Below are 27,776 nucleotides of genomic sequence, written 5' to 3'. Positions count from 1 at the left end.
GGTGGAAGCAATCGTCACATGCTAAGGGATCTCTAATCATATAACATTGTTTGGAACCAAGCAAACACAATTCATTATGTTGTCTTCCTTGTCCAACATCTACTCCTAGGCATGTAATAATTTGCTGAGTGCTCACAATTGTAAAAAGTGTCTAAGATGATATATTTATATGTGAACCTCTCTTTCCTTATTACTTCTTATTAATTGCAACAATGACTGAGGTCTATGTTAATTTATTCTCAACAAGTTTCAATCATCATACTTGTCATATGTGAAGTTATCACTTTCCATAAGATCGTCTCATGATCTTTCATGCTATCGTTCTTTTCATACTTCTGATCATGGCACAAAGCAAAGCCCTTGACTATGACACTCTTTATTATATAGCTCGTAAGCTCGAATACATCGGGGGAGAGACAAAAGCAAAAGACTCAAACTAAAAACTAAAGACTTATTCCTCTAAAAGAAGAAATAAAAACTGAAAAGGAAAGAACTAAAACAAAGGTAAAAGCAAAAGATATAAAGGTGATACGATACCGGGGCAACTCCCCCAAACTTGGCAGAAGCCAAGGGGATTGCCCATACAATTGCTTAGTTGTCTTCCTTTGGTGGGTGGTGTTGTTGGTGTCGCCTTTGATTCCAAGAGAGCTATCAACCTTTGATTTATACCTTTGAGATCCGTGACATGGTTTTCCAGCAAAACAACTTCACGAGAAAGAGAAATATTGCGAGCACGAGTTGTTTCGCAAAACCTCAAGAGTTCAATCAAGGATGGAGACAGCATGTCGAGGAAGGGTTGGAGAAAATCTACTCCTTCAACGTCTTCAATGTTGAACATAGGTTGAACTTCCTCCCTAGCTTGGGTTTTCTCCTTAGCTTGGTCCCTGGCTTCCGTGACTTCTACTCTTTTCAGATCACCATCTACTTCCTCATGAACTTGGTGAAGATCATTCTCCCCAACAGATTCCTGAGACATCTTTGCTCTAAATCTGCGGCAGACAACAAGCTCGAAACGAAAACAGAGGAAAACTACACGATACGGAGATCAAAACCTTCGGGCAGCTATATATTGATTTTTTTTCTGGGCCAGAAGGAGTCCTCCGCAAGAAAATGGAGTCCGGGAGGCACACGAGGTGCCCACAAGCTTGCCCACCGCCACCAGGGGGTGGGGGGGAGTAGGCCCTTGTGGCTGCCTCGTTTGCTCTCCGGGCTACTTTTTATTTTTCTAATTTTCCAAAAATTCCAAAACTGAGGAAATTTTCTATTGGAAAAGTATTGGAGTCTAATTTCTTGCCGAAACAGATACATCTTCGTTTTCAAGGTCTGAAACAGGCTGATAAACATCCCTTATGTACTCCTCTGGAGTTATGACATTGATGATATTGGTCTCAACATTTATGGGAGTACCAGAGATGTAATGCTTGATTCTTTGCCCATTTACCACTCTAGGAAAATTTCCTTCCGTGTTATTGATTTTGACAACATAGGGACCTTTCCATTTAGAGAGAAGCTTGCCTGCAAAGAATCTCAAACGAGAATTGTATAGCAAGACATAATCACCTACATCGAACTCTCGTTTCTGTATTCGTTTGTCGTGCCATCTCTTAACCTTTTCCTTGAACAACCTGGCATTCTCATATGCCTGGGCTCTCCATTCATCTAACGAGCTGATATCAAACAACCGCTTCTCACCGGCAAGTTTGAAATCAAAGTTGAGCTCTTTGATTTCCCAATAAGCTTTGTGTTCCAGCTCAATAGGTAAATGGCAGGCCTTACCATAGACCATTTTATACGGTGACATGCCCATGGGATTCTTATAAGCAGTCCTATAAGCCCATAGTGCATCATCAAGTTTGCTTGACCAGTTCTTTCGAGATCTATTGACGGTCTTTTGTAGGATCAACTTGATCTCCCTATTACTCAACTCCACTTGACCACTAGACTGAGGATGATAAGAAGATGCAACTCTATGGTTGACATCATACTTAGCTAGCATCTTGCGGAAAACACCATGAATGAAGTGTGAACCGCCATCAGTCATCAAGTATCTAGGGACTCCAAATCTTGGGAATATGACTTCTTTAATCATCTTAATAGAGGTGTGGTGATCAACATTTTTAGTAGGGATAGCTTCTACCCACTTAGTAACGTAATCCACAGCAACTAAGATGTGAGTCTACCCATTGGAACTCGGGAAAGGTCCCATATAATCAAAGCCCCAGACATCAAATGGTTCAATGACAAGTGAATAGTTCATAGGCATTTCCTGACGCTTACTGATGTTCCCTATCCTTTGGCATTCGTCACAAGACAAGACAAACTTACGGGCATCCTTGAAGAGAGTGGGCCAATAGAAACCTGATTGCAATACCTTGTGGGCAGTTCTATCTCGAGCATGGTGTCCTCCGTAAGCTTCGGAATGACACTTCTACAGGATCTTTCCCTGTTCATGTTCAGGCACACAACGTCTAATAACACCATCTACTCCTTCCTTATAAAGGTGAGGATCATCCCAAAAGTAGTGTCTCAGATCAAAGAAGAATTTCTTCTTTTGTTGATAGGTAAAACTGGGTGGTATGTATTTGGCTGCGATATAATTTGCATAATCGGCATACCACGGTGCACTAAGTGAAGTGCGGATGACATTTAATTGCTCATCAGGAAAGCTGTCATCAATAGGTAGTGGGTCATCAAGGACATTCTCTAGCCTAGACAAGTCATGTGCTAGAGGGTTATCAACACCCTTTCGGTCAATGACGTGCAAATCAAATTCCTGTAGCAGGAGAACCCATCTGATCAGCCTAGGCTTAGCGTCCTTCTTCTGTATAAGGTACTTAATAGCAGCATGATCAGAGTGAATAGTAACTTTGGAGTCAACTATGTAAGATCTGAACTTTTCACATGCAAACACGACTGCTAAAAATTCCTTCTCTGTAGTGGCATAGTTTCTTTGGGCACTGTCTAGAGTTTTACTAGCGTAGTGAATTACATTCAACTTCTTGTCAACTCTTTGTCCTAGAACAACACCAATAGCATAATCACTAGCGTCACACATGATTTCAAAGGGAAAGTTCCAGTCAGGTGGTTGAACAATAGGTGCGGTTATCAAAGGCTTCTTAAGTATTTCAAAGGCTTCCTCACAATCCTCATCAAAAACAAAAGGAACATCCTTCTGCAAGAGGTTGGTAAGAGGCCTAGAAATCTTAGAGAAGTCTTTAATGAACCTTCTATAGAAACCAGCATGACCTAGGAAACTTCGTATACCTCTGATATCTGTGGGGCAAGGCATTTTCTCAATTGCATCAACCTTAGCCTTATCAACTTCAATGCCTCTTTCAGAGATTTTGTGTCCTAAGACGATACCTTCATTAACCATAAAGTGGCACTTCTCCCAATTCAAGACGAGGTTGGTTTCTTCGCATCTGTGTAAGACTCGATCAAGGTTGCTGAGGCAATCATCAAAGGAAGACCCGTAAACGGAGAAGTCATCCATGAAAACCTCGACAATCTTTTCACAAAAGTCAGAGAATATAGCCATCATACATCTTTGGAAGGTGGCACGTGCATTACATAAGCCAAAAGGCATACGTCTATAGGCAAAGGTACCGAAAGGGCAGGTGAAAGTGGTTTTCTCTTGATCAGATTGTGCAACAGGTATTTGCGAGAAACCTGAATAACCGTCTAGAAAGCAGAAGTGTGTGTGCTTTGACAGCCTTTCTAGCATTTGGTTGATGAACGGCAAAGGATAATGATCTTTCCTGGTTGCCTTGTTCAGTTTCCGGAAGTCTATCACCATTATATAGCCGGTAATAATCCTTTGTGGGATTAGTTCATCCTTAACATTAGGAACGACGGTGATACCTCCCTTCTTAGGTATGCAATGTACTGGACTTACCCAATCACTATGAGCAACAGGATAAATGATTCCTGCATCCAGAAGCTTTAATATTTCTTTTCTAACGACCTCTTTCATCTTAGGATTTAATCTCCTTTGATGATCAGCAACTGGTTTAAAGTCAGGATCGGTTTTAATCTTGTGCTGACATAGAGTAGGACTAATACCCTTAAGATCATCAAGAGTATATCCAATAGCAGCACGGTGCTTCCTCAGAGTTTTTAGTAACTTCTTCTCTTCACGCTTTGAGGGGAGAGCACTAATAATGACAGGATATATCTCCTTCTCATCAAGATAGGCATACTTAAGAGTATCAGGCAACTGTTTAAGCTTGAACAGAGGATCACCCTTTGGTGGGGGAGGATCCCCAAGCAGTTCAACAGGCAGATTTTTCTTGAGAATAGGACATTGTTCTAAGACAATTCTATCTATCTCATCTCTCTCCTCCATATGCATAACATTTTCATGCTCAAGCAGACATTGCTCTAAAGGATCCGTAGGAGGTACAGCAATAGAGGCAAGAGCAATGATTTCATCTCTACCAGACGACTCTCTTTCATGGGGTTGTCTTCCAAACTTGGAGAAGTTAAATTCATGAGACACACCCTCGAAACTTACTGTGACAGTCTGCTTAATGCAACCAATGTGAGCATTGACAGTGTTGAGAAAGGGTCTACCAAATATGATGGGACAAAAGCTATCTTGTGCAGTACCAAGGACGAGGAAATCAATAGGATACTTCGTCTTACCACACAGGACTTCTACGTCTCTCACAATTCCCAAAGGACAGATAGTGTCTCTATTAGCTAGCGTGATAGTGACATCAATGGGTTCTATCTCAGCAGGTGCAATCTCATCTTTGATTTCATCATAGAGAGAACGGGGTATTGCACTAAAACTAGCTCCCATATCACATAAACCATGGTAGCAGTGATCTCATATCTTAACAGAAACAACGGGCAGGCCAACTACAGGTCCGTGCTTGTCTTTCGCGTGAGGTTTAGCAATTCTAGCGGAGTCCTCATAGAATTTAATAACATGCCCGTCTATGTCTTCGGCTAAGAGATCTTTGATAATAGCAACACTAGGTTCAACTCTAATCTCCTCAGCTGGTGCAAGTGGTCTAATGTAACCCCTACGTATCACAGTTGGAGCTTTAGAATAATCCTTCATTCTAGTAGGGTATGGTTGTTTCTTAGTGTAAGCACAAGGAACAACAGGATCACTAAAAGTATGATTTTCTCCTCAACTAGATTGGTTTTGGCTATGTTGCTTTCTACAGGAGGATGATATTTAAACCACTTCTCTTTGGAAGTTCAACATGAGCAGCAAAAGATTCACATAGCGAAGCTACTATCTCAGAGTCAATTCTATACTTAGCGCTAAAATCTCTAGAAGTGTTTGTCTCAACAAAAGATTTAACGCAATCAAACTGGAAATTCATACCTGTGTCCTTACCTTCCTCCAGCTCCCAATCTTAAAAGTTGCATTTGATTCTCTCCAATAAATTCCACTTGTGATCAATATCCTTCTTCATAAAAGAACCGGCACAAGAAGTGTCGAGCATGGTACGATCTTCATGAGAAAGCCGAGCATAAAAGTTTTGAGTGGTGATTTATCTCAAGAGCTCATGATTGGGGCATGAATATAACATTGATTTAAGCCTCCCCCAAGCTTGAGCTATGCTTTCCATGTCATGAGGCCAAAAGTTATAAATAAAGTTCCGATCACGATGTACTAAATGCATAGGATAGAACTTTTGATGAAATTCCAATTTCAACCGATTGTAGCCCCATGATCCAGCATCATCACATAGCCTATACCATGTCAACGCCTTATCCTTCAAAGATAAAGGAAAGACTTTCTTCTTTACCTCATCCTCTGGCAAACCTGCAAGCTTAAATAAACCACAAACTTCATCTACATAGATTAGATGAAAGTCTGGATGTGAAGATCCATCTCGTGTAAAAGGATTAGCCAGTAGTTTCTCAAGCATACCCAAAGGAATTTCATAAAATATATTTTCAGTAGGTACCTCAGGTTGAGGAGCAACTCCTCGTGCTCCCGTTTGTGGTGAAGATACCCCGAACAAACTCCTCAAAGGAAGAGTTTCCATAGTGACAAGTGACAATAAATTTCAGCACGGTACAAAAGTGTTTCCTTACCAATTTCCACTTACCAAAGGCGCTTCACTCCCCGGCAACGGCGCCAGAAAAGAGTCTTGATGACCCACAAGTATAGGGGATCAATCGTAGTCCTTTCGGTAAGTAAGAGTGTCGAACCCAATGAGGAGCAGAAGGCTCTGATAGATGGATTTCAGCAAGGTAATAACTTCAAGCACTGAAAGTAGCGGTAACAGGTGATTGTGTAGCAAGGTGAAACGTAGCAAGCAAAAAGTAACAAGTAACAAGTAGTAGCAATGGTGCAACAAGTGTCCCAATCCCTTTTCTAGCAAGGGACAAGCCTGCACAAAGTCTTATAGGAGGAAAAACGCTCCCGAGGACACACGGGAATTTCTGTCACGCTAGTTTCATCATGTTCATATGATTCCCGTTCGTTACTTTGATAGTTTGATATGTGGGTGGACCGGCGCTTGGGTACTGCCCTTACTTGGACAAGCATCCCACTTATGATTAACCTCTCTCGCAAGCATCCGCAAGTACAAAAGAAGAATTAAGACAAAGTCTAACCATAGCATTAAACTAGTGGATCCAAATCAGCCCCTCACGAAGCAGGGCATAAACTGGGGTTTAAGCTTCTGTCACTCCAGCAACCCATCATCTACTTACTACTTCCTAATGCCTTCCTCTAGGCCCAAATATGGTGAAGTGTTATGTAGTCGACGTTCACATAACACCACTAGAGGAAAAACAACATACATCATATCAAAATACCGAACGAATATCAAATTCACATGACTATTATCAGCATGATTTATCCCATGTCCTCAGGAACAAAAGTAACTACTCACAAGACATAATCATAATCATGACCAGAGGTGTAATGAATAGCATCAAGGATCTGAACATAAACTCTTCCACCAAGTAATCCAACAAGCATCAACTACAAAGAGTAATCAACACTACTAGCAACCTTACAAGTACCAATCGGAGTCGTGAGATGAAGATTGGTTACAAGAGATGAACTAGGGATTGGAGAGGAGATGGTGCCGATGAAGATGTTGATGAAGATGCCTCCCCTCCGACGAGAGGAGTGTTGGTGATGACGATGGCGACGATTTCCCCCTCCGGGAGGGAAATTTCCCCGACAGGATCGTCCTGCCGGAGCTCTAGATTGGATCTGCTCAAGTTCCGCCCCATTGCAGCGGCGAAACCACAAAAAAGCTCCCGTATGATTTTTTCCAGGTCAGGACGCATCATATAGAAAAAGAGGAGGGCCAGTGGGCCAGTGGGCTGCCCACAAGCCTGCCTGCGCCACCCGGGGGGTGGTGGCGGTGGGCAATCTTGTGGGGCCCTGGTGGCCCCCTCCGGTAGTTCTTTCGCCCAGTATTTTTAATATATTCCAGAAAAAATCCACGTAAATTTTCAGGGCATTTGGAGATGTGCAGAATAGTGGACTAGGATTTTCTCCTTTTCCAGTCCAGAATTCCAGCTGCCTGAATTCTCCCTCTTCAAATAATCCTTGCAAAATAAGAGAGAAAAGGCATAAATATGGTACCACAAGTAATATAACAGCCCAAAAAGCAATAAATATCAGCATGAAATCATGATGCAAAATGGACGTATCAAATGGTTACGTGAGAAAAATGACTGAGTATTTTGGTGGCTAACTTTGAGCACTTGAGCATCCAATTCATTTTAATACCTCACCCCCTTTGAATAGTATTGGCTTTCCTATGGACTAAAAAATGATTTTGCATAAATATAAAATGAAGAGTCTTATAGCTTGAAGCTTGAGCCAATCATATTCCTTTCTTGCAGCAAGGGGCATCTCTAGATAAGCCTTTAGCCAATGCTCTCCACGGACTATTCCTGAAACATCTAGGTAAAGTGTTAGTACAAGAGACAATGTATGTTGTCATGAATTATCAAAACCACCAAGGGAGAATATTGTGCTTTAAATCTCCCCTTTTTTGGTACTTGATGACAACATACAATCAAAGCTTCAAATAAGAATAGATGTTAGGCTATGACAACTTTGACAGAAATATGACTAGTACAAGCTACCCCTAAGTGTGTGCAATTCCTTTAAAGGATAGTTGCTTTGGAATGCATGGGCACACACAAGGTAGAAGAACAAGACAAGTCATATACATCCTGGCTATATGCATCAAACATGAGTGAATGAAGAGCTTCCATGTTCAAGACTCACTCTTGCAAACAATATGTGCAAGAAACAAGAGATCATCATGAACAAGGATATGATGCATATACTTACGTTGAGGATCTTGAGCATCTTAACATAGGAGTACACTTGGAAAAAAATGTTAGATAACACAAGAGTACTCTATTGTAAAGACGCAAAGAGCTTCAAAAGCACCAAGATATTGAAGACATGTTGAAGATAGGATTTGATGAAAGAATATGTCTCCAAGAGAAATAAGAACTTTCTCCCCTAAATATGAATATGTAATAATTTCCTCTCTCCCTGAATCATAGCATTGCAGATATTGGGAGTAGGTAGGGTAAGATAAGTTCAAACTAATAAAACAATTTTATCCCTCTCCCCCTTAATATGGAAGGCTTGATACATCTCCCCTTTGGTAAGGTAACCTTCGTTTAGGAACAAATATCTCCCCCTAGTGATATTTCTCCCCCCTTTTTGTATAACCTTCTTGGTGATATTTCTCCCCTATAAATAGGTTCATTGGAAGCTTTGATATATTTCTCCCCCTTTGGCATTAATCTCCAAAAAGTTCAGAGGGTAAGGGCTCATTGAGAGAAAGGGATCCTTGATACTTCTCTCTTTTATAAGGTTTCCATGAATTTGTCTTTTCTCCCCCTTAGATAGTAGGTAAGAGTTCATCAAATTTCCTCCCCCTTTGATATGGATAAGAGTTCCTTGAACTATCTCCCCCTATATTAGGGATCCTAGATGATTCTCCCTCTTATATTGTATGGGATCACTGAGTTGTTCTCCCCCAAGAGAAGTTTTATCCCCCTAGAAAAATAATGCTAAAGCAGATTCTGTTTTTAGAAAATTTTCAATAAGTTGTTAGGAGGTAATGAAACATGGGATCATTGATAATCTTTCTCCCCCTAAGTCAAAAACCTAGAAGAAAATACCAGAAAAGCTAAGGCCGTTATAATATCGAAGTCACCAAGGCAAATTGGTTCGATAGAACCGAGAATGAGAATTAGGCCTCTAGGAGAAATCGGTCGGACCGAGTTTCCCACATCGGTGAGACCGAGTTGCAATGAAATAAACTCCTTAACAGAAAATAGGCAGATAAGAATTGAAAGATTGTTTCAAGATACCAATTTAAGAAGGTACCAATTGTAACAGAAAACATAAAATAGCAACATTTTTTTTGTGTATTTTGAAATATATACATACATTTAGATGAGAGTTGAATGGTTCCAAGAGAATATGAAATGACGAATGTGAACCATACAATAATCTCCATCTAGATGTGGGGCGGTGACTAGGTCACCTATATTAGAGTATTTGACTTGAGTAGTCAAGCAAGGATGCTTGATCATAGGTCATACTCATCGTTAAGCACAAAAATGGGGTTACCATTTTTCGATTAAGCATTTCAATGTCTTCATATCACTTGAGTTGCTTTACCTCGTGAATTGGTGTAGAGCTTTATCAAGGATATGAGTACATACCTTCGAATGATGTTGATGACATGGCATGTAGGTGAACTTGTTGTGGATACTCAAAGTTGAGGAAGATCATATTGAGTTGGGAGCTATCCATGTCTTTTTGGTTCATTTTTCACCTACAATAGTTAGTCATGCAAGGAAGAACATAATATATCCAAATGACATGAGTGAAATTTACTATCATAGAATTGTCAAGGATATGATTTTGTTGTCTTATTCCTCCATCTCCAAAGAAAAAGGGTTGTAGATACTTGGCCTTGTTAAGATTGCTTTTGATGTGAGTTGATTGCAATCTTGTGGAGTGTATTCCTTCCAAGTACCTACAAAAGGTTAGATGCAATACAAGGGAGCATAGTTTCCAAGATACAAGGTAGTCATATCAATAGCATCATGGAATGGGCAATCAAGCTCATGCCCCCTGCATGCATCCGAGTGAGTCTAGCTCACGTTTGAAGCATCAATGATGTTCAACTCACTCCTCAAATGACAGAACACTTTCTCATCAAGTGGTTTGGTAAAGATATCACCTAATTGTTTGTCAGTACGAACATGCTTGAGATCTATATCTCCTTTACCAACATGATCACGAATGAAATGATGTCGCACTTGGATATATTTTGTTCTAGAATCTTGCACAAGATTATATGCAATATTAATAGCGCTTTCATTGTCACATAACAATGGAACTTTTCTAACATGAATGCCATAATCCTTAAGCGTTTGAGTCATCCAAAGTAATTGTGCACAACATGGTCCAGCAGTAATGTATTCAGCTTCAACAGTATATAAGGATACCGAGTTTTGTTTCTTGGATGACCAAGACACAAGAGATCTCCCAAGAAATTGACATGTACTCGAGGTGGATTTTCTGTCAACCTTGTCTCTGGCATAGTCTGAGTCAGAATAGACAACAAGATTAAAAGAAGATCCCTTGGTATACCATATGCCAAAGTTTGGTGTATGTATGAGGTATCTCATTATCCTTTTCACAACCAATAGATGACACTCTTTTGGTGCTGCTTGGTATCGGGCACACATGCAAATGCTCAACATGATGTGAGGACAGGAGGCACATAAATATAGAAATGAACTAATCATTGATCGATAAACCTTTTGATCAATTGGTTTGTCCTCCTTGGTGAGGTCAAGATGTCCACTAGTAGGCATGGGGGTTCTCATACCTTTGCACTCTTGCATGTTGAACTTCATGATTAAGTCCTTGGTGTACTTGGTTTGAGAGATAAACTGCCTTCTCTCGATTGTTTGATTTGTAATCCAAGGAAGAACTTCAGTTCACTCATCATGGACATCTCATACTTCTCTGACATCAACTTTCCAATCTTTTCACTAAAATGTGGGTTAGTAGAACCAAAGATAATATCATCCACATATATTTGAAAAAAAAATAGTTCTCCATTAACTCTTTTAGTGAATAAGGTTGCATCAATTTTACAAATCTCAAAACCCTTTTCAATGAGGAACTTTGCTAGGCATTTGTACCAAGCTCTAGGGGCTTGTTTTAGACCATATAAAGCTTTACGAAGTTTGTAAACATGATTAGGTTTTTTAGGTTTTACGAAAACATGACCAAGTTTTTTAGGTTTTATGAATCCGGGAGGTTGTTTAACATAAAGTTCCTCCTCAATTTATCCATTGAGAAAAGCACTTTTGATATCCATTTGGTAAAGAGTAATATCACGGTGAATGGCATAAGCTAGAAGGATGTGAATGGCTTCAAGCCTAGCAACATGAGCATAAGTCTCACCGTAGTCCAAACCTTCGACTTGTGTGTATCCTTGGGCTACGAGACGTGCATTGTTGCATAGAACTTGTCCGTCTTCATCTTGCTTGTTACAAAACACCCATCTTGTCCCAATGATGTTTTGCTCGCCTTCGGGCTTTTCAACAAGTGTCCATACTTGGTTCCTCTCGAAGTTGTGTAGCTCTTCGTGCATGGCATTCACCCAGTCTAGATCTTGAAGGGGTTCTTCAACCTTCAAAGGTTCAATGCTAGAGATGAAAGAATAATTCTCACAAAAGTTAGCTAAACGAGATTTAGAGCGAGTGATTCTGCCAGTTTTTATGTCACCGTAGTTTTGATTAAACAGATGATCTCTATCCACTCTTGCTCTAACTCTTGATAGCTTCTTCTTGTTGGATGGTGCAGCTTCTTCATCATCATCATCATCTTACACATTGTCGTTGACGTTGTCATCCTCTTGAGGTGGTGATGACGAAGGTTGAGGTGGATTATCATGATGTTCTTCTTCCTCTTCTTCATCATGTTCTGTACCGGTTGTGGATGATTTCATGTTGTTTTGTGGTTTGCCTTGACGCAAAGTAGGAGCTTCCACTTGAATTGGTGAAGTACTTTCCTTCACCTCCATGGGACGAATCTTGCCAATGGACAAGTCTTTGATAGCTTCTGAAGGTTCCTTATCTCCTACATCATTCGGAAATTGTTCGACTTGCAAACCATTAGTGTCATCAAACTTCACATCTACCATCTCTTCAACTTTTCGAGTGAAGTTGTTGTAGACACCGTAAGTGTGAGAGTTTGATCCGCAACCGAGTAGGAAACCTTCATAAGATTTAGGAGCAAATTTAGAGCAACGATGCTTATCAAGAATATAGCACTTAAAGCCAAATACCCGAAAGTGTCCAACTTGGGGTTTGTTACCGGTGAGTAGTGATGACCCACAAGTATAGGGGATCAATCGTAGTCCTTTCGATAAGTAAGAGTGTCGAACCCAACGAGGAGCATAAGGATCTGACAAGTGGTTTTTAGCAAGGTAAAATCTGCAGGCACTGAAATTGTTGGTAACAAGTGATTGTGTGGTGAGATGATTCGTAGCAAGCAACAAGTAACAAAAGTAGCAACGGTGCAGCAAAGTAGCCCAATCCCTTTTGTAGCAAGGTACAAGCCAGGACAATGTCTTATAGGAGGAAAAACGCTCCCGAGGACACATGGGAATTTCTGTCATGCTAGTTTTCATCATGTTCATATAATTCACGTTCTTTACTTTGATAGTTCGATAAGTGGGTGGACTGGCGCTTGGGTACTGCCCTTACTTGGACAAGCATCCCACTTATGATTAACCCCTCTCGCAAGCATCCGCAACTACGAAAGAAGAATTAAGGCAAAGTCTAACCATAGCATTAAACTAGTGGGTCCAAATCAGCCCCTTACGAAGCAACGCATAAACTAGGGTTTAAGCTTCTGTCACTCTAGCAACCCATCATCTACTTACTACTTCCCAATGCCTTCCTCTAGGCCCAAATAATGGTGAAGTGTTATGTAGTCGAGGTTCACATAACACCACTAGAGGAAAAACAACATACAACACATCAAAATATTGAACGAATACCAAATTCACATGACTACTATTAGCATGACTTATCCCATGTCCTCAGGAACAAAAGTAACTACTCACAAAGCATAATCATATTCATGACCAGAGAGGTAATGAGTAGCATCAAGGATCTGAACATAAACTCTTCCACCAAATAATCCAACTAGCATCAACTACAAAGAGTAATCAACACTACTAGCAACCTTACAAGTACCAATCGGATTCGCGAGACGGAGATTGGTTACAAGTGATGAACTAGGGTTTGGAGATGAGATGGTGTTGATGAAGATGTTGATGGTGACGAGTCCCCTCCGATGAGAGGAGTGTTGCTGATGACGATGGCGATGATTTCCCCCTCCAGGAGGGGAGTTTCCCCGGCAGGATCGTCCTGCCGGAGCTCTTGATTGGTTCTGCTCAGGTTCCGCCTCGTGGCGGCGGCGAAACCACGAAAAAGCTCCTCTCTGATTTTTTCTTGGACGAAACCCTTTATATAGCAGAAGAGGGGGGGTAGTGGGCCAGCAGGCTGCCCACAAGCCCCCTTGGCGCGGCCAGGGGGTGGCCGTGCCAAGCAGGCTTGTGGCCACCTGCTGGTGCCCCTCTGGCGCTTCTTCGGCCCAGTATTTTTTATAAATCCGGAAAAAAAATACTCGTTGATTTTTACGGCGTTTGGAGTTGCGCAGAATAGGTATCTCAACTTTGCTCCTTTTTCAGGCCAGAATTCCAGTTGCCGACATTCTCCCTCTTCATGTAAACCTTGCAAAATAAGAGAGAAAAGGCATAATAATTGTACCGTGAAGTGAAATAACATCCCAAGAAGCGATAAATATAAACATGAAAACATGATGCAAAATGGACATATCAACCCCCCCAAGCTTTGACCTCGCTTGTCCTCAAGAGAAAGCCGAGCTCAATAAATATGTCCACATGTTTTGGGAGAGAGATGTCGACAAAACAATATACGAACATGCATGCATCATGATCATGATCAGAACAGCAATACTAACATATAATCTCTCATGCTAAAGTGATAATTCCTTCACAAAGTAAAGCATGGATCAAGAACCTTACCGAGAAGTAACAACCGATAGCCTTTAGTCATTGAAGCAATTGCAATTTATCACAACATCAGAAAGAGTCAAATAAGAGCTTGTAAAGCAAATCCACATAATCAATCATTCTTTCGTTCTCTACAATTGCTACAACTCACGTGGTACTCATGAGATCAAAGTTTCAGCTGGACACAGAGAAAGATAGGGGCTTATAGTTTTGCCTCCCAACTGCTTACCTCAAGGGTAATGTCAACAATAGTAATTCATGAATGCCTACTTCCAAGTTGACATATGAATATAGACTTTCCCAAGCATATGACGTTAGCCAAGATAAAGGCGAGATAAGGAATTGGTGAAGATCACCATGACTCTTTCAATGGCAAAAAGTAAAGGTACAAGATAGGCCCTTCGCAGAGGGAAGCAGAGGTTGTCATGCACTTTTGAGGTTTGGATGCGTGTCCTCTTAGTGCGGAGGAACGTCACTTTATATTGCCTCCTGTGATAAAGAACTTTATTATGCAGTCTGTCGCTTTTATGTCTTCCTCATCACAGGTTCGTACAAAGCTTATTTTCCACACACTAATAGATCATACATATTAGAGAGCAATTTTTATTGCTTGCACCGATGACAACTTACTTGAGGTATCTTATTCAATCCATAGGTAGGTATGGTGGACTCTCATGGCAAAACTGGGTTGATGGTTTATGGATGCACAAGTAGTATCTCTACTTGGTGCGGGAGTTTTGGCTAATATGAGGTGGAAGCAATCGTCACATGCTAAGGGATCTCTAATCATATAACATTGTTCAGAGCCAAGCAAACACAATTCATTATGTTGTCTTCCTTGTCCAACATCTACTTCTAGGCATGTAATAGTTTAGTGAGTGTTCACAATCATAAATGGTGTCAGAGATGATATATTTATATGTGAACCTCTCCTTCTTTATCACTTCCTATTAATTGCAACAATGACCAAGGTCTACGTTTTCCTACCCTCAACAAGTTTCAATCCTCATTCTTTTTATATGTGAAGCCATCACCTCCCATAAGATCATTACATGATCTTTCATGCTTTTGTTCTATTCTCACTCTTTTGATCATGGCAAGAGGCAAAGCCCTTCAACTAAGACACTCTTTATTATATGGCTCACGAGCAAGAATACATCGGGGGTGACACAAAGCAAGACTCAAGACTAAAACACTAAGACTTTTGATCTACTAGAGAAAGAGAAAACTGAAAAGGAAAACTAAAACAAAGGTAAAGGCAAAAGATGTGATGGTGATACGATACCGGGGCAACTCCCCCAAGCTTGGCACAAGCCAAGGGGATTGCCCATACCAATGCTCAGTTGTCTTCCTTTGGCGGTGATGGTGGAGTTATTGCAACATGAGTTTGATCCTTCGTCTTCCAAGGCATAGGTGCTCCATCATGGAAAGATGAACGAGTCTCCGGAATCCCCAAATCTGCAGCCAACCTTATGGATTTAAATCTATACTCATACTCACAGTTTTGGTTCTGCAGGTCATAGATCTGGCCTTGGAGTTTATCAATCCTGTCATTGGTGAACTCTGTGATCATCATGTGGTTGGCGTTGAGTCCACGCTCCACCATCCCTTGGCACTTGAAGACTTGCTGCTCCATTGTTTCGAGCCTCGTCTCCACGCTTCCGGTCTTCTTAGGCCCCTCAACATCACGGATGTGCAACATCCCCTCACGCATCTCGATAGATTGAGGGTGTTGCAACACTCCTGTGAGGTAGGGATTGATGAACTTCTCGAAGATCTTGTCCTTCAGAGCTTTTGGGGAAGTCATAGCAATCTAGATCTGTAACAGAAACAAGCTCGAAACGAAAAACAGAGAAATCTGCGTGATGCAGGGGTCAGACCAAACGGAAGTATATATATTGATTTTTTCCAGACCAGAAGGAGTACCCTGCACGAAAACGGAGTCCGGGAGGCGCACGAGGTGGCCACAAGCCCTCACGGCGCGGCGAGGGGGTGGGCCCGCACCGTGCAGGCTTGTCGCCTCCTCGCGCACTTTCCAGACTACTTCCAATTTTTGTATTTTTTCAAATATTCCAAAATGGAGAAAATTTCCTACTGGAAAAGTTTTGGACTCTGTTTTATTACCGAATCACATACCTCTTCATTTTCGAAGTCTGAAACAGGCTGATAAATATCCCTTAGGTATTCTTCCTGGGTTATGGTATTGATGATATTGCTTTCAACATTTATGGGAGTACCTGAGATATAATGCTTGATTCTTTGCCCATTTACAACTCTCGAACAATTACCTTCCGTGTTGTTGATCTTGATAGCACTGGAACGATATACTTCCTCAACAACATAGGGACCTTCCCATTTAGAGAGAAGCTTGCCTGCAAAGAATCTTAAACGAGAGTTATATAGCAATACATAGTCACCTACATTGAACTCACGCTTTTGTATCCTCTTATCATGTCACCTCTTAACCTTCTCTTTAAACAGCTTGGCATTCTCATATGCCTGAGTTCTCCACTCATCAAGCGAGCTAATATCAAATAACCTCTTCTCACCGACAAGTTTGAAATCAAAGTTGAGCTCTTTGATTGCCCAATAAGCTTTATGCTCTAGCTCAAGAGGTAAGTGACATGCTTTCCCATACACCGTTTTGTACGGAGACATTCCCATGGGATTCTTATAGGCAGTTCCATAAGCCCACAGTGCATCATCGAGCTTCTTAGACCAATTCTTTCTAGACCTGTTGACAGTCTTTTGCAGAATCAGTTTAATCTCTTTATTACTTAGCTCTACTTGACCACTGGACTGAGGGTGGTAGGGAGACGCAATTCTATGGTTGACATCATACTTAGCAAGCGTTTTACGGAAAGCACCATGAATGAAGTGTGAACCACTGTCGGTCATTAGATATCTAGGGACTCCAAATCTAGGGAAGATAACTTCTTTCAGCATCTTGATAGAGGTGTTGTGATCAGCACTACTAGTGGGGATAGCTTCTACCCACTTAGTGACGTAATCAACAGCAACTAAGATGTGAGTATACCCATTGGATTTTGGAAAACGTCCCATGTAATCAAAGCCCCAGACATCAAATGGTTCAATGACAAGTGAATAGTTCATAGGCATTTCCAGACGTTTGCTAATATTACCTATTCTTTGACATTCGTCACAAGACAAGACAAACTTACGGGCATCCTTGAAGAGCATGGGCCAATAGAAACCTGATTGCAATACCTTGTGCGCAGTTCTATCTCCAGCATGGTGTCCTCCGTAGGCCTTGGAGTGACACTTCTGTAGGATCTGTCCCTGTTCATGTTCAGGTACACAACGTCTAATAACACCATCTACTCCTTCCTTATAAAGGTGAGGATCATCCCAAAAGTAGTGTCTCAAGTAAAAGAAGAATTTCTTCTTTTGTTGGTACGTGAAACTAGGTGGTATGTATTTGGCAACAATATAGTTCGCATAATCAGCATACCACAGTGCACTACGTGAAGCATTGATGACATTCAGTTGCTCATTGGGAAAGCTATCATCAATAGGTTGTGGGTCATCAAGAACGTTCTCCAACCTAGACAAGTTATCTGCTACTGGGTTATCAGCACCCTTTCTGTCGACAACGTGCAAATCAAATTCTTGTAGCAAGAGAACCCATCTGATAAGTCTAGGTTTAGCGTCCTTCTTCTCCATGAGGTACTTAATAGCAGCATGATCAGTGTGAATAGTGACTTTGGAATCAACTATGTAAGACCTGAACTTTTCACATGCAAACACGGCTGTTAAAAACTCCTTCTCTGTAGTAGCATAGTTTCTCTGGGCACTGTCTAGAGTTTTACTAGCATAGTGAATAACATTCAACTTCTTATCAACTCTTTGCCCTAGAACAGCACCAACAGCATAATCGCTAGCATCACACATGATCTCAAAAGGTAAGTTCCAATCAGGTGGTTGAACAATAGGTGCAGTTATCAAAGCCCTCTTAAGTATTTTGAAGGCTTCCTCACAACCATCGTCAAAAACAAAAGGAATATCCTTTTGCAAGAGATTGGTAAGAGGCCTAGAAATCTTAGACAAGTCTTTAATGAACCTTCTATAGAAACCAGCATGACCAAGGAAACTTCTTATACCTTTGATATCTGTGGGGTATGGCATTTTCTCGATTGCATCAACCTTAGCCTTATTATTTCCTAAGACGATGCCTTCATTAACCATAAAGTGGCACTTCTCCCAATTCAAGACAAGATTGGTGTCTTTACATCTCTGTAAGACCCGATCAAGGTTGCTGAGGCAATCATCAAAGGAGGACCCGTAAACGGAGAAGTCATCCATGAAAACCTCAACAATCTTTTCACAAAAGTCAGAGAATATAGCCATCCTACATCTTTGAAAGGTGGCAGGTGCATTACATAAGCCAAAAGGCATACGTCTATAAGCAAAGGTACCGAAAGGACAGGTGAAAGTGGTTTTCTCCTCATCAGATTGTGCAACTGGTATTTGGGAGAAACCAGAATAACCGTCTAAAAAGCAGAAGTGTGTGTGTTTGGACAGCCTTTCTAGCATTTGGTCGATAAAAGGCAAAGGGTAATGATCTTTCCTAGTTGCTTTATTCAGTTTCCTAAAATGGATCACCATCCTATAGCCAGTAATAATCCTCTATGGGATCAACTCATCCTTATCATTAGGGACAACGGTAATGCCTCCCTTCTAAGGAACGCAATGCACCAGACTCACCCAATCGTTGTGAGCAACAGGATAAATGATACCTGCTTCCAGTAGCTTTAGTATTTCTTTTCTCACTACTTGTTTCATCTTAGGATTTAATCTCCTTTGATGATCAGCAACTAGTTTGAAATCAGGATCAGTTTTAATCCAATTGCAACATGGTGCTTCCTCGGAGTTTTTAGTAACTTATTTTCTTCATGCTCTGAGAGGCTAGCACTAATTATGACAGGATATATCTCTTTTTCATCAAGATAGGCATACTTAAGAGTATCAGACAACTGTTTAAGCTCGAACACAGGATCACCCTTTGGTGGGGGTGGATCCCCAAGCAGTTCAACAAGCAAGTTATTCTTAAGGATAGGATATTGTTCTAAGACAACTCTATCTATCTCATCCCTTTCATCCATATGCATATCATTTTCATGCTCAAGCAAGTATTGCTCTAAGGGATCAGTAGGAGGCACGGCAATAGAAGCTAAGGCAATAGTTTCATCCTTACTAGGCAACTCCTTTTCATGAGGTTGTCTACCAAACTTAGAGAAATTGAACTCGTATGACACACCTTCAAAGCCAACAGTGAGAGTTTGCTTCTCACAATCGATATGAGCATTGACAGTATTGAGAAAGGGTCTGCCAAATATGATGGGACAAAAGCTATCTTGAGCGGTAGCAAGAACGAGGAAATCAGCAGGATACTTCGTTTTACCACACAAGACTTCAACATCCCTAACAATTCCCACAGGGCAGATAGTATCTCTATTGGCAAGCTGAATAGTGACATCAATAGGCTCTATCTCAACAGGTGCAATCTCATCTTTGATTTCACCGTATAAGGATTGAGGTATTGAACTAACACTAGCACCCATGTCACATAAGCCATGATAACAATGATCTCCTATCTTAATAGAAACCACAGGCATGCCAACAACAGGCCTATGTTTGTCTCTAACGTGAGGTTTAGCAATTCTAGCAGTGTCTTCACAGAAGTGAATATTATGTCCCTCAACATCGTTGGACAGAAGATCTTTGATAATAGCAATACTAGGTTCAACTCTAATTTGCTCAGGGGGTGTAGGTGTTCTAATGTAGCCTCTACGTATCATAGTTGAATCTTTAGAATGATCCTTTATCCTAACAGGGAAAGGTGGTTTCTCAATGTAAGCACTGGGAACCACAGGATCATTATAGGCAATGACTTTCTCTTCAACTGGAGTGGGTTTAACTACATTGACTTCTAAAGGAGGATGAAATTTAAATCACTTATCTTTGGGGAGATCAATTTGAGCAGCAAAGGATTCACACAGTGAAGCTACTATCTCAAAGTCAAGTCCATACTTAGCGCTAAAGTCACAAAAAGTATTTGTCTCAACAAAGGATTTAACGCAATCAAAAGTGAAGTTCATACCTGACTCCTTACCTTCTTCAAGCTCCCAATCTTCAGAGTTGCATTTAATTCTCTCCAATAAATTCCATTTGAAGTCAATATCTCTCTTCATAAAAGAACCGGTACAAGAAGTGTCAAGCATGGTGCGATCATCATGAGAAAGCCGAGCATAGAAGTCCTGGATGATAATTTCTCTCGAGAGCTCATGATTGGGGCATGAATATAGCATTGATTTAAGCCTCCCCCAAGCTTGAGCGATGCTTTCTCTGTCATGAGGCCAAAATTATAAATATAATTCCGATCACGATGTACTAAATGCATAGGATAAAACTTTTGATGAAATTCCAATTTCAACCGATTGTAGTCCCATGATCCAGTATCATCACATAGCCTATACCATGTCAACGCCTTATCCTTCAAAGATAAAGGAAAGACCTTCTTCTTGACCTCATCCTCGGGCACACCTGCAAGCTTAAATAAACCACAAACCTCATCTACATAGATTAGATGCAAGTCTGGATGTGATGTTTCATCTCCTGTAAAAGGATTGGCCAGCAGTTTCTCAAGCATACCCGAAGGAAATTCAAAGCAAATATTTTCAGTAGGTGCAGCAGGTTGAGGAGCAACTCTTTGTGCTTCCGTTCGAGGTGAAGATACCCCGAACAAGCCCCTCAAAGGATTAGTATCCATAGTGACAAGTGACAACAAATTTCAACACAATGTATGAATGTTTCCTTACCAAGTTCCACTTACCAAAGGCGCTTCACTCCCCGGCAACGGCGCCAGAAAAGAGTCTTGATGACCCACAAGTATAGGGGATCAATTGAAGTCCTTTCTATAAGTAAGAGTGTCGAACCCAACGAGGAGCAGAAGGATCTGACAAGTGGTTTTCAGCAAGGTAAAATCTGCAGGCACTGAAATTGTCGGTAACAAGTGATTGTGTGGTGAGATGATTCCTAGCGAGCAACATGTAAGAAAAGTAGCAATGGTGCAGCAAAGTGGCCCAATCCCTTTTGTAGCAAGGGACAAGGCTGGACAGAGTCTTATAGGAGGAAAAACGCTCTCGAGGACACACGGGAATTTATGTCATGCTAGTTTCATCATGTTCATATCATTCGCGTTCGTTACTTTGGTAGTTTGATATGTGGGTGGACTGGCGCTTGGGTACTGCCCTTACTTGGACAAGCATCCCACTTATGATCAACCCCTCTCGCAAGCATCCGCAACTAGGAAAGAAGAATTAAGACAAAGTCTAACCATAGCATTAAACTAGTGGATCCAAATCAGCCCCTTACGAAGCAACACATAAACTAGGGTTTAAGCTTCTGTCACTCTAGCAACCCATCATCTACTTACTACTTCCCAATGCCTTCCTCTAGGCCCAAATAATGGTGAAGTGTTATGTAGTCGACGTTCACATAACACCACTAGAGGAAAAACAACATACAACATATCAAATTACCGAACGAATACCAAATTCACATGACTACTATTAGCATGACTTATCCCATGTCCTCAGGAACAAAAGTAACTACTCACAAAGCATAATCATATTAATGACCAGAGAGGTAATGAGTAGCATCAAGGATCTGAACATAAACTCTTCCACCAAATAATCCAACTAGCATCAACTACAAAGAGTAATCAACACTACTAGCAACCTTACAAGTACCAACTGGAGTCGCGAGACGGAGATTGGTTACAAGAGATGAACTAGGGTTTGGAGATGAGATGGTGATGATGAAGATGTTGATGGTGACGAGTCCCCTCCGATGAGAGGAGTGTTGGTGATGACGATGGCGATGATTTCCCCCTCCGGGAGGGAAGTTTCCCCGGCAGGATCGTCGTGCCGGAGCTCTAGATTGGTTCTGCTCAAGTTCCGCCTCGTGGCGGCGGCGAAACCACGAAAAAGCTCCTCTCTGATTTTTTCCTGGACGAAACCCTCCATATAGTAAAAGAGGGGGCCAAGTGGGCCAGCAGGGTGCCCACAAGCCCCCATGGCGCGGCCTGGGGGGTGGTCGCGCCATGCAGGCTTCCGGACACCCCGTGGCGCCCCTCTGGCACTTCTTCGGCCCAGTATTTTTGATAAATCGGGAAAAAAATCCTCGTTGATTTTTATGGCGTTTGGAGTTGCGCAGAATAGGTGTCTCAACTTTGCTCCACTTTCAGGCCAGAATTCTAGTTGCCGACATTCTCCCTCTTCATGTAAACCTTGCAAAATAAGAGAGAAAAGGCATAAGAATTGTACCATGAAGTGAAATAACAGCCAAAGAAGCGATAAATATCAACATGAAAACAAGATGCAAAATGGACGTATCAAGGCCACGCAGCGCGAGTATAACTCCGCTTACGGCCTCACTCCGGTTTCCGAGGGTCCTAGTCGGCTTGGCGCGGTCCGCGTCCGCGGCCAGGTCATTGCCAAGATCCTAGGCTGCAAGCAGCCCATCTACGAGACTCCTGCGGCCAACTTACGGGCTGCCCAGGTGGCCATGGCAGAAATGCCAGGCTTGGAGGGTGAGGAGCATGTCCTTCATGAGAAGCGTGTCAACGATCTCCTTGACGCCGCCAAGCAGCAAACACGGCTTGACCCTGGTCACGCACAGTCGGAGTCTCCGGGACCCAATCCCGGAGCACACCGTAACCCCAGCGGTCATCATCAAGCCGAGGGATCTTCCTCGCATCGCACTTTCGGCCGGAAGGGCGAGGGCAGCCACGATAGGTGTTCTCAGCGCCAGAGCGAGCCGACTTCGAGCTGGCGTCGCAGAGATGATGAGAGTGACTCGGTGTATGAGGTTCCTCATCCGGGGAGGGCCCATGCTACCGGCTCATAAGACACACTTCTGATCACGGCTTGGATCGTCCCTCGCGTCCCAGACAGCGACAACGATGCTCGCAAGCGCCTCAACGCCCTGGCGCAGTCGGCTCTCCTGGAAGAGGATGGCCCCATTGGTCCGGCGTGCTTCGACCCCCGGATCCGAGGGGAGCCGTTTCCCCGAGGCTTCACTCTCCCTCGGGACACCCACAAGTACAACGGCACTGCCAAGCCAGAAGACTGACTGATCGACTACACCATAGCCGTCGGCATTGCTCGGGGCAACAAGCGCGTAGCCGTCCGCTACGTGCCACTCATGATGGTCGGCTCGGCTAGGACATGGCTTAACATCCTTCTAGCCAGCAACGTCAACTCTTGGGTTAATGAAAGTGCGTTATATCGACTAAAGGGGGGTGAATAGGAGATTTTTAGAATTTCATCACTAAGGAAATTCCTTTTGAGGAAATTCCTCACTGATGACTAACTTACAGCGGAAACAGTAAAGGATCAGAAGTGCGAAGTTTCACAACAGCAGTTTTTTAGATTGAAGAATGTGAAAACAGATTGCACAGTGAGCAGGCACGCAGAATACAGATGAGGATTAACTAACGTGAAGAATTTGGGGTTGAGGAAATTCAGAGAAAGTCTTCAGCAAATTCTTCAAACAGTCACAGTGAAAGTCATCAACACATAATACGAGGAAAGTAAGGAGTTGAGGAATTAGAACCCGTTTCTCAGTGAAGATAGTCGTTGATGACCCAGTTCCAACTGCTGTGACAGTCGTACATCTGGTTTGGAGCGGCTTGGTATTGAAACCAAAAGACACACAGTCCTGGGACACACAGTCCCTACCGTATTCTCCTTGAGCTAAGGACACACAGTCCTCGCCCAACACTTGTGGTAAGTCTTCAGGGCAGACTTCCAAACCCTCACAAACTTGGTCACCCAGCGATCCACAATTGACTGCTGGAAAGCTCTAGACCATGACGCCTAACCGTCTAGAGGACGCACAGTCCTCAAAGGTAAAAGACTTCAGTCCCACACAGGAACAACTTCTTCAGTGATGCTCAATCACTAGGTTTGGTTTGTGGTTTCGGTGTATGGTGTATTTCCTCACTGATGAATTACTCTCGAAGACTCTGGGGAATTTGGGTTGCTCTTATGACAAGTGTCAGTTTCTAACGGAGCAGCCAACCAGCTAGTGGTTGTGGGGGTGGCTATTTATAGCCTGGGAGCATCCCGGCATGATTTGACACTAATGCCCTTAAATAATATGACCGTTGGAGTGGATAAGACCAATGACTTGGCGTGGCTATCGAAACGGTCGGAACCCTCAAATGTGGGAGTCCTCATGTCACTCGTATTCCTCACTTGAGGCTTTTGGTAGGATTAGGCTTGGGTTGAGCATCATGAGGAAATTCATTCCAAAGTGTAACTTCGACCCCCTTTAACACTACAGTGTTCCTATTACTCAAATGCGAAGAAAATAAAACAGAAAGGGTAAATCTTCATGCTTCAAATTCTTCAGAGTGATTTTCTTCAGGACACACCGGATTCCTCAATATCAGTATCTTCATGAGGAATATCAATTTCATCGCAGATTCCTCGCGATTCATTTCTTCAGCTTCAGACCAATTTCTTCAACTAAAGACATATATTTTTAGGGGCCGATATTCTTCAAATATCTCAAACTCCTCAATGACTTATAGATCTTGTGTACATTCATAGGCACATTAGATACTTAACCTATAAGTCTTCAAACCACCAAAATCACTAAGGGGCACTAGATGCACTTACAATCTCCCCGTTTTTGGTGGTTGATGACAATTAGGTTAAGTCTTCAACAGGGATCAAAAATATGAAGTGTAAATACTCATTTGAGGAATTTGAAATCAAGATTCGGAGAGACTCCCCCTGAAGATGTGCATATCTTGAGGATTTTTCTTTTCACAGCAAGTGCACATTGATGATTTATATCATGGAGATCTCCCCCTGAGTCTTGTAAATCATGCATACATGTAACATATCATATGAAGAAAATGAAAATGCATGATGACAAATGGTATCTGACGAATTCCAGCATGTGTGCATTAAAACTTGAGGAATAAGCATGCGAAGAAAAACGTTCAAAAGCGTCAGAGTACCATCAGGCTTAAGTTACAACTCATTACATAAAAATTTCAGAAGAGCCAAGAGTTTGTAACTTAAATATAGTTCATAAGCCCCAAAAATATCCCGCTTGAAGACTAACTCTCAAGTTTCCCCCCCTTTGTCATCAAGTGACAAAAAGGGACAAACTGAGGACTAACGCCCATGAAGACTTCACTTCTTGGCGGTTGATGAAGAGTCGTGCTGCTTCTTGGGAGTAGTCTTCTTCCTTGGACCGGTAGCAGTGTCGAGCTGTTCTTCATCAGTTTCGGCAGTGCGGAATGAAGAAAAGGAGCTGTCTTCAAGGTCTGCAAGTGGAATAGGCCTGAACTTCTTCTTGGGATGCCACGACCATTCAAAGTCTCCCTCAAAGTCCATTTCTTCAAGCTCAGTCTGAGTCTTCAGATGTGCAAGTGTAGCCCAGGTGCGATCAAAAACCTCATGCAGATAGTGATGGTTGAGCTTCACAGAGTTCTGTGTTTCAGTGAGGGTTTTCACACTGGCACCAAACTGGCGTTTGACCCACTTGTGATTGGGATCCACCTTCTGGTGAAGACTGAGGAGGAGCTCTGTGGTATTCATCACGCGAGGAGGAACGGGGCTTGCCGGACGAGTCTCAGTATCATCCCATGAAGAATAAGCTTGTGGCTCTCTGAACTGGCCATCAAGGGGCCTACTGCCTTCTTCAATCACGGATTTGCCTTTTCCTTCAATGGACTCGAAAGTCTTCTTGTTGACCCGGATAGGAGGCATATAACCAACATGGTTTTGGAAATCAGCGTGGAAGTTGATGCATGTCCTTGTCCTGATGAATCTCATGATCCATGGGGCATATATCTTGTGATCAAAAGGACACATAGCATTGTCGGCCAAAGTCCTCAAGAAGAAATCATGGATGTTGATAGGAATACCATGAATGATGTTGAAGAGGATATTCTTCATGGGGCCTACGACATCTTCTTCATCATCATGGACTTTGATCGGCGCGAGCACACTGCAGAGGATTCTGTAAACAGATCTGGGTGTGTACTTGAGCTCGTGGACGAGGAAGGTTGTCCTCAGAGATTTTCCTTCAGCCAAAGGCTTCATGAGGATTTCCATCATCCCATTTGGCAGCTCACGCTCACCATAAAGCTTCACAGCCTCATCTGAGGGAATTGGTACAGGCAGTTCACGGAGAAGCTCAGTAGCAGGCGCCTTGTAGTGAGTGTTTTGTGTCATCCAGCCAAAGACCCAAGTGTTAATGTCTTCAGGGTTGCCAGAGATGTGAAGAGTGGCATAGAACTGAAGAATTAGCTCGTTGTTCCAGTCAGAGATGTCGGAGCACATAGCGAGTAAACCAGCATCATGGAGTACACTGAGGACTGGCGCCAGACACGGTATTGCTTCAAGTTCAACATGAGGAATATGCCTGTGCTGGAATATCTTGTTTCGTCCACAAAGCATAGAGGCATAGTAATTCATCTGAGTCCTAGTCCAAAACTTCAGATGCCTCATTTGAGGCTTGTCATAGGGGTTCTCTCCAATGAAGTACATGTGTTCTTCAAAGAAATTTTCCTTTTGAAACTTAGGACGCTTGGAGAATGGCTGACGCTGAACTGGCTTTAGATTTTGCTGAGGAACAGGAGGGGGACAACAATGGTAGTCTCTGGGTTGAGCACGATGAATGCATTGTCTTGGTTCGGTGCATTTTCCTCAGCATTTTCCTCAGGGTGAGGAATTTCAGCAGCTGGTACTTCAGGCTGAGGAGATGGTGCTTGCTGGGCGTCGGGCTTAGGGGCTTGCTCTGTCTGTGCATCAGACTGAGGAATTGCTTCTCCTTGCTTAGTTGGAGGAGTTGGGTCAGCCTATTCCTCATCTTGAGGATTTTTCTCAGAGCGTTGAATTTCATCAGCTTGAGGATTTTCAGTTTGTTCTTCCTCAGCTGGCTTGGTGGCAGATGCAGTTTCATCAGCTGGTGCAGCTGATTCTTGAGAAGTGTCTTTCTGAGGAATGAAAGGCTGAGGACTGTCGTCTATGTGAATTTCCTCGTCAGTGTGTTCCTCAAAGGCAGCATCCTTCATTTCCTCGTCTGCCTTTTTTGCTGGATCATCAATGATGATCATTTCATAGGAAGGAGCGACATTCAGGGGCACAAGGTCCAGAGGAGCAGTTTCTTCAAGTGCTTTGAGGCGCTTGGCCTCTGTTTCTTCTTCTGCTGAGGAGGCCTTTCTCTTTTTGGCTTCCTTCTCAGCAGCTCTGGTTTTCTTCACGTCTGATGCAGACGGAGTCATCTTCTTCACCTTTGAAGCTTTTGGTGAAGGGGTTCTCTCTACAGATTCTTCAGCTGGCATTGAGGAACCAGCTGGAAGTCAGTCATGAGTTACCTTTGATGAAGCAGCTGGGTTAGGGGCAGTCTCATTAGCTGCAGTAAATTCATCAGCTAGAGTTTCCATGATGATTTCTTCAATAGCCGGTTCGTCAACACGGCGCTCCTGGTGTACTTCCTCAGCTTGAGGAGTTTCCTCATCATGAGGAGATTCATCTGCTGGCTCCTCAATCAAGGGCTGAGAAGTTGGTGCTGGGGGTGCAGCCTTCTTATTGTAGTCATCAACAACACTAGTGGCCAGCTTGATGAAAT

The sequence above is a fragment of the Hordeum vulgare genome, chromosome 5H (genome assembly GCF_904849725.1).
Source record: "Hordeum vulgare subsp. vulgare chromosome 5H, MorexV3_pseudomolecules_assembly, whole genome shotgun sequence".
Lineage (NCBI taxonomy): Eukaryota > Viridiplantae > Streptophyta > Magnoliopsida > Poales > Poaceae > Hordeum > Hordeum vulgare.
The sequence above is the reverse complement of the archived record's forward strand: the minus strand, read 5'-3'. Positions refer to the sequence as shown.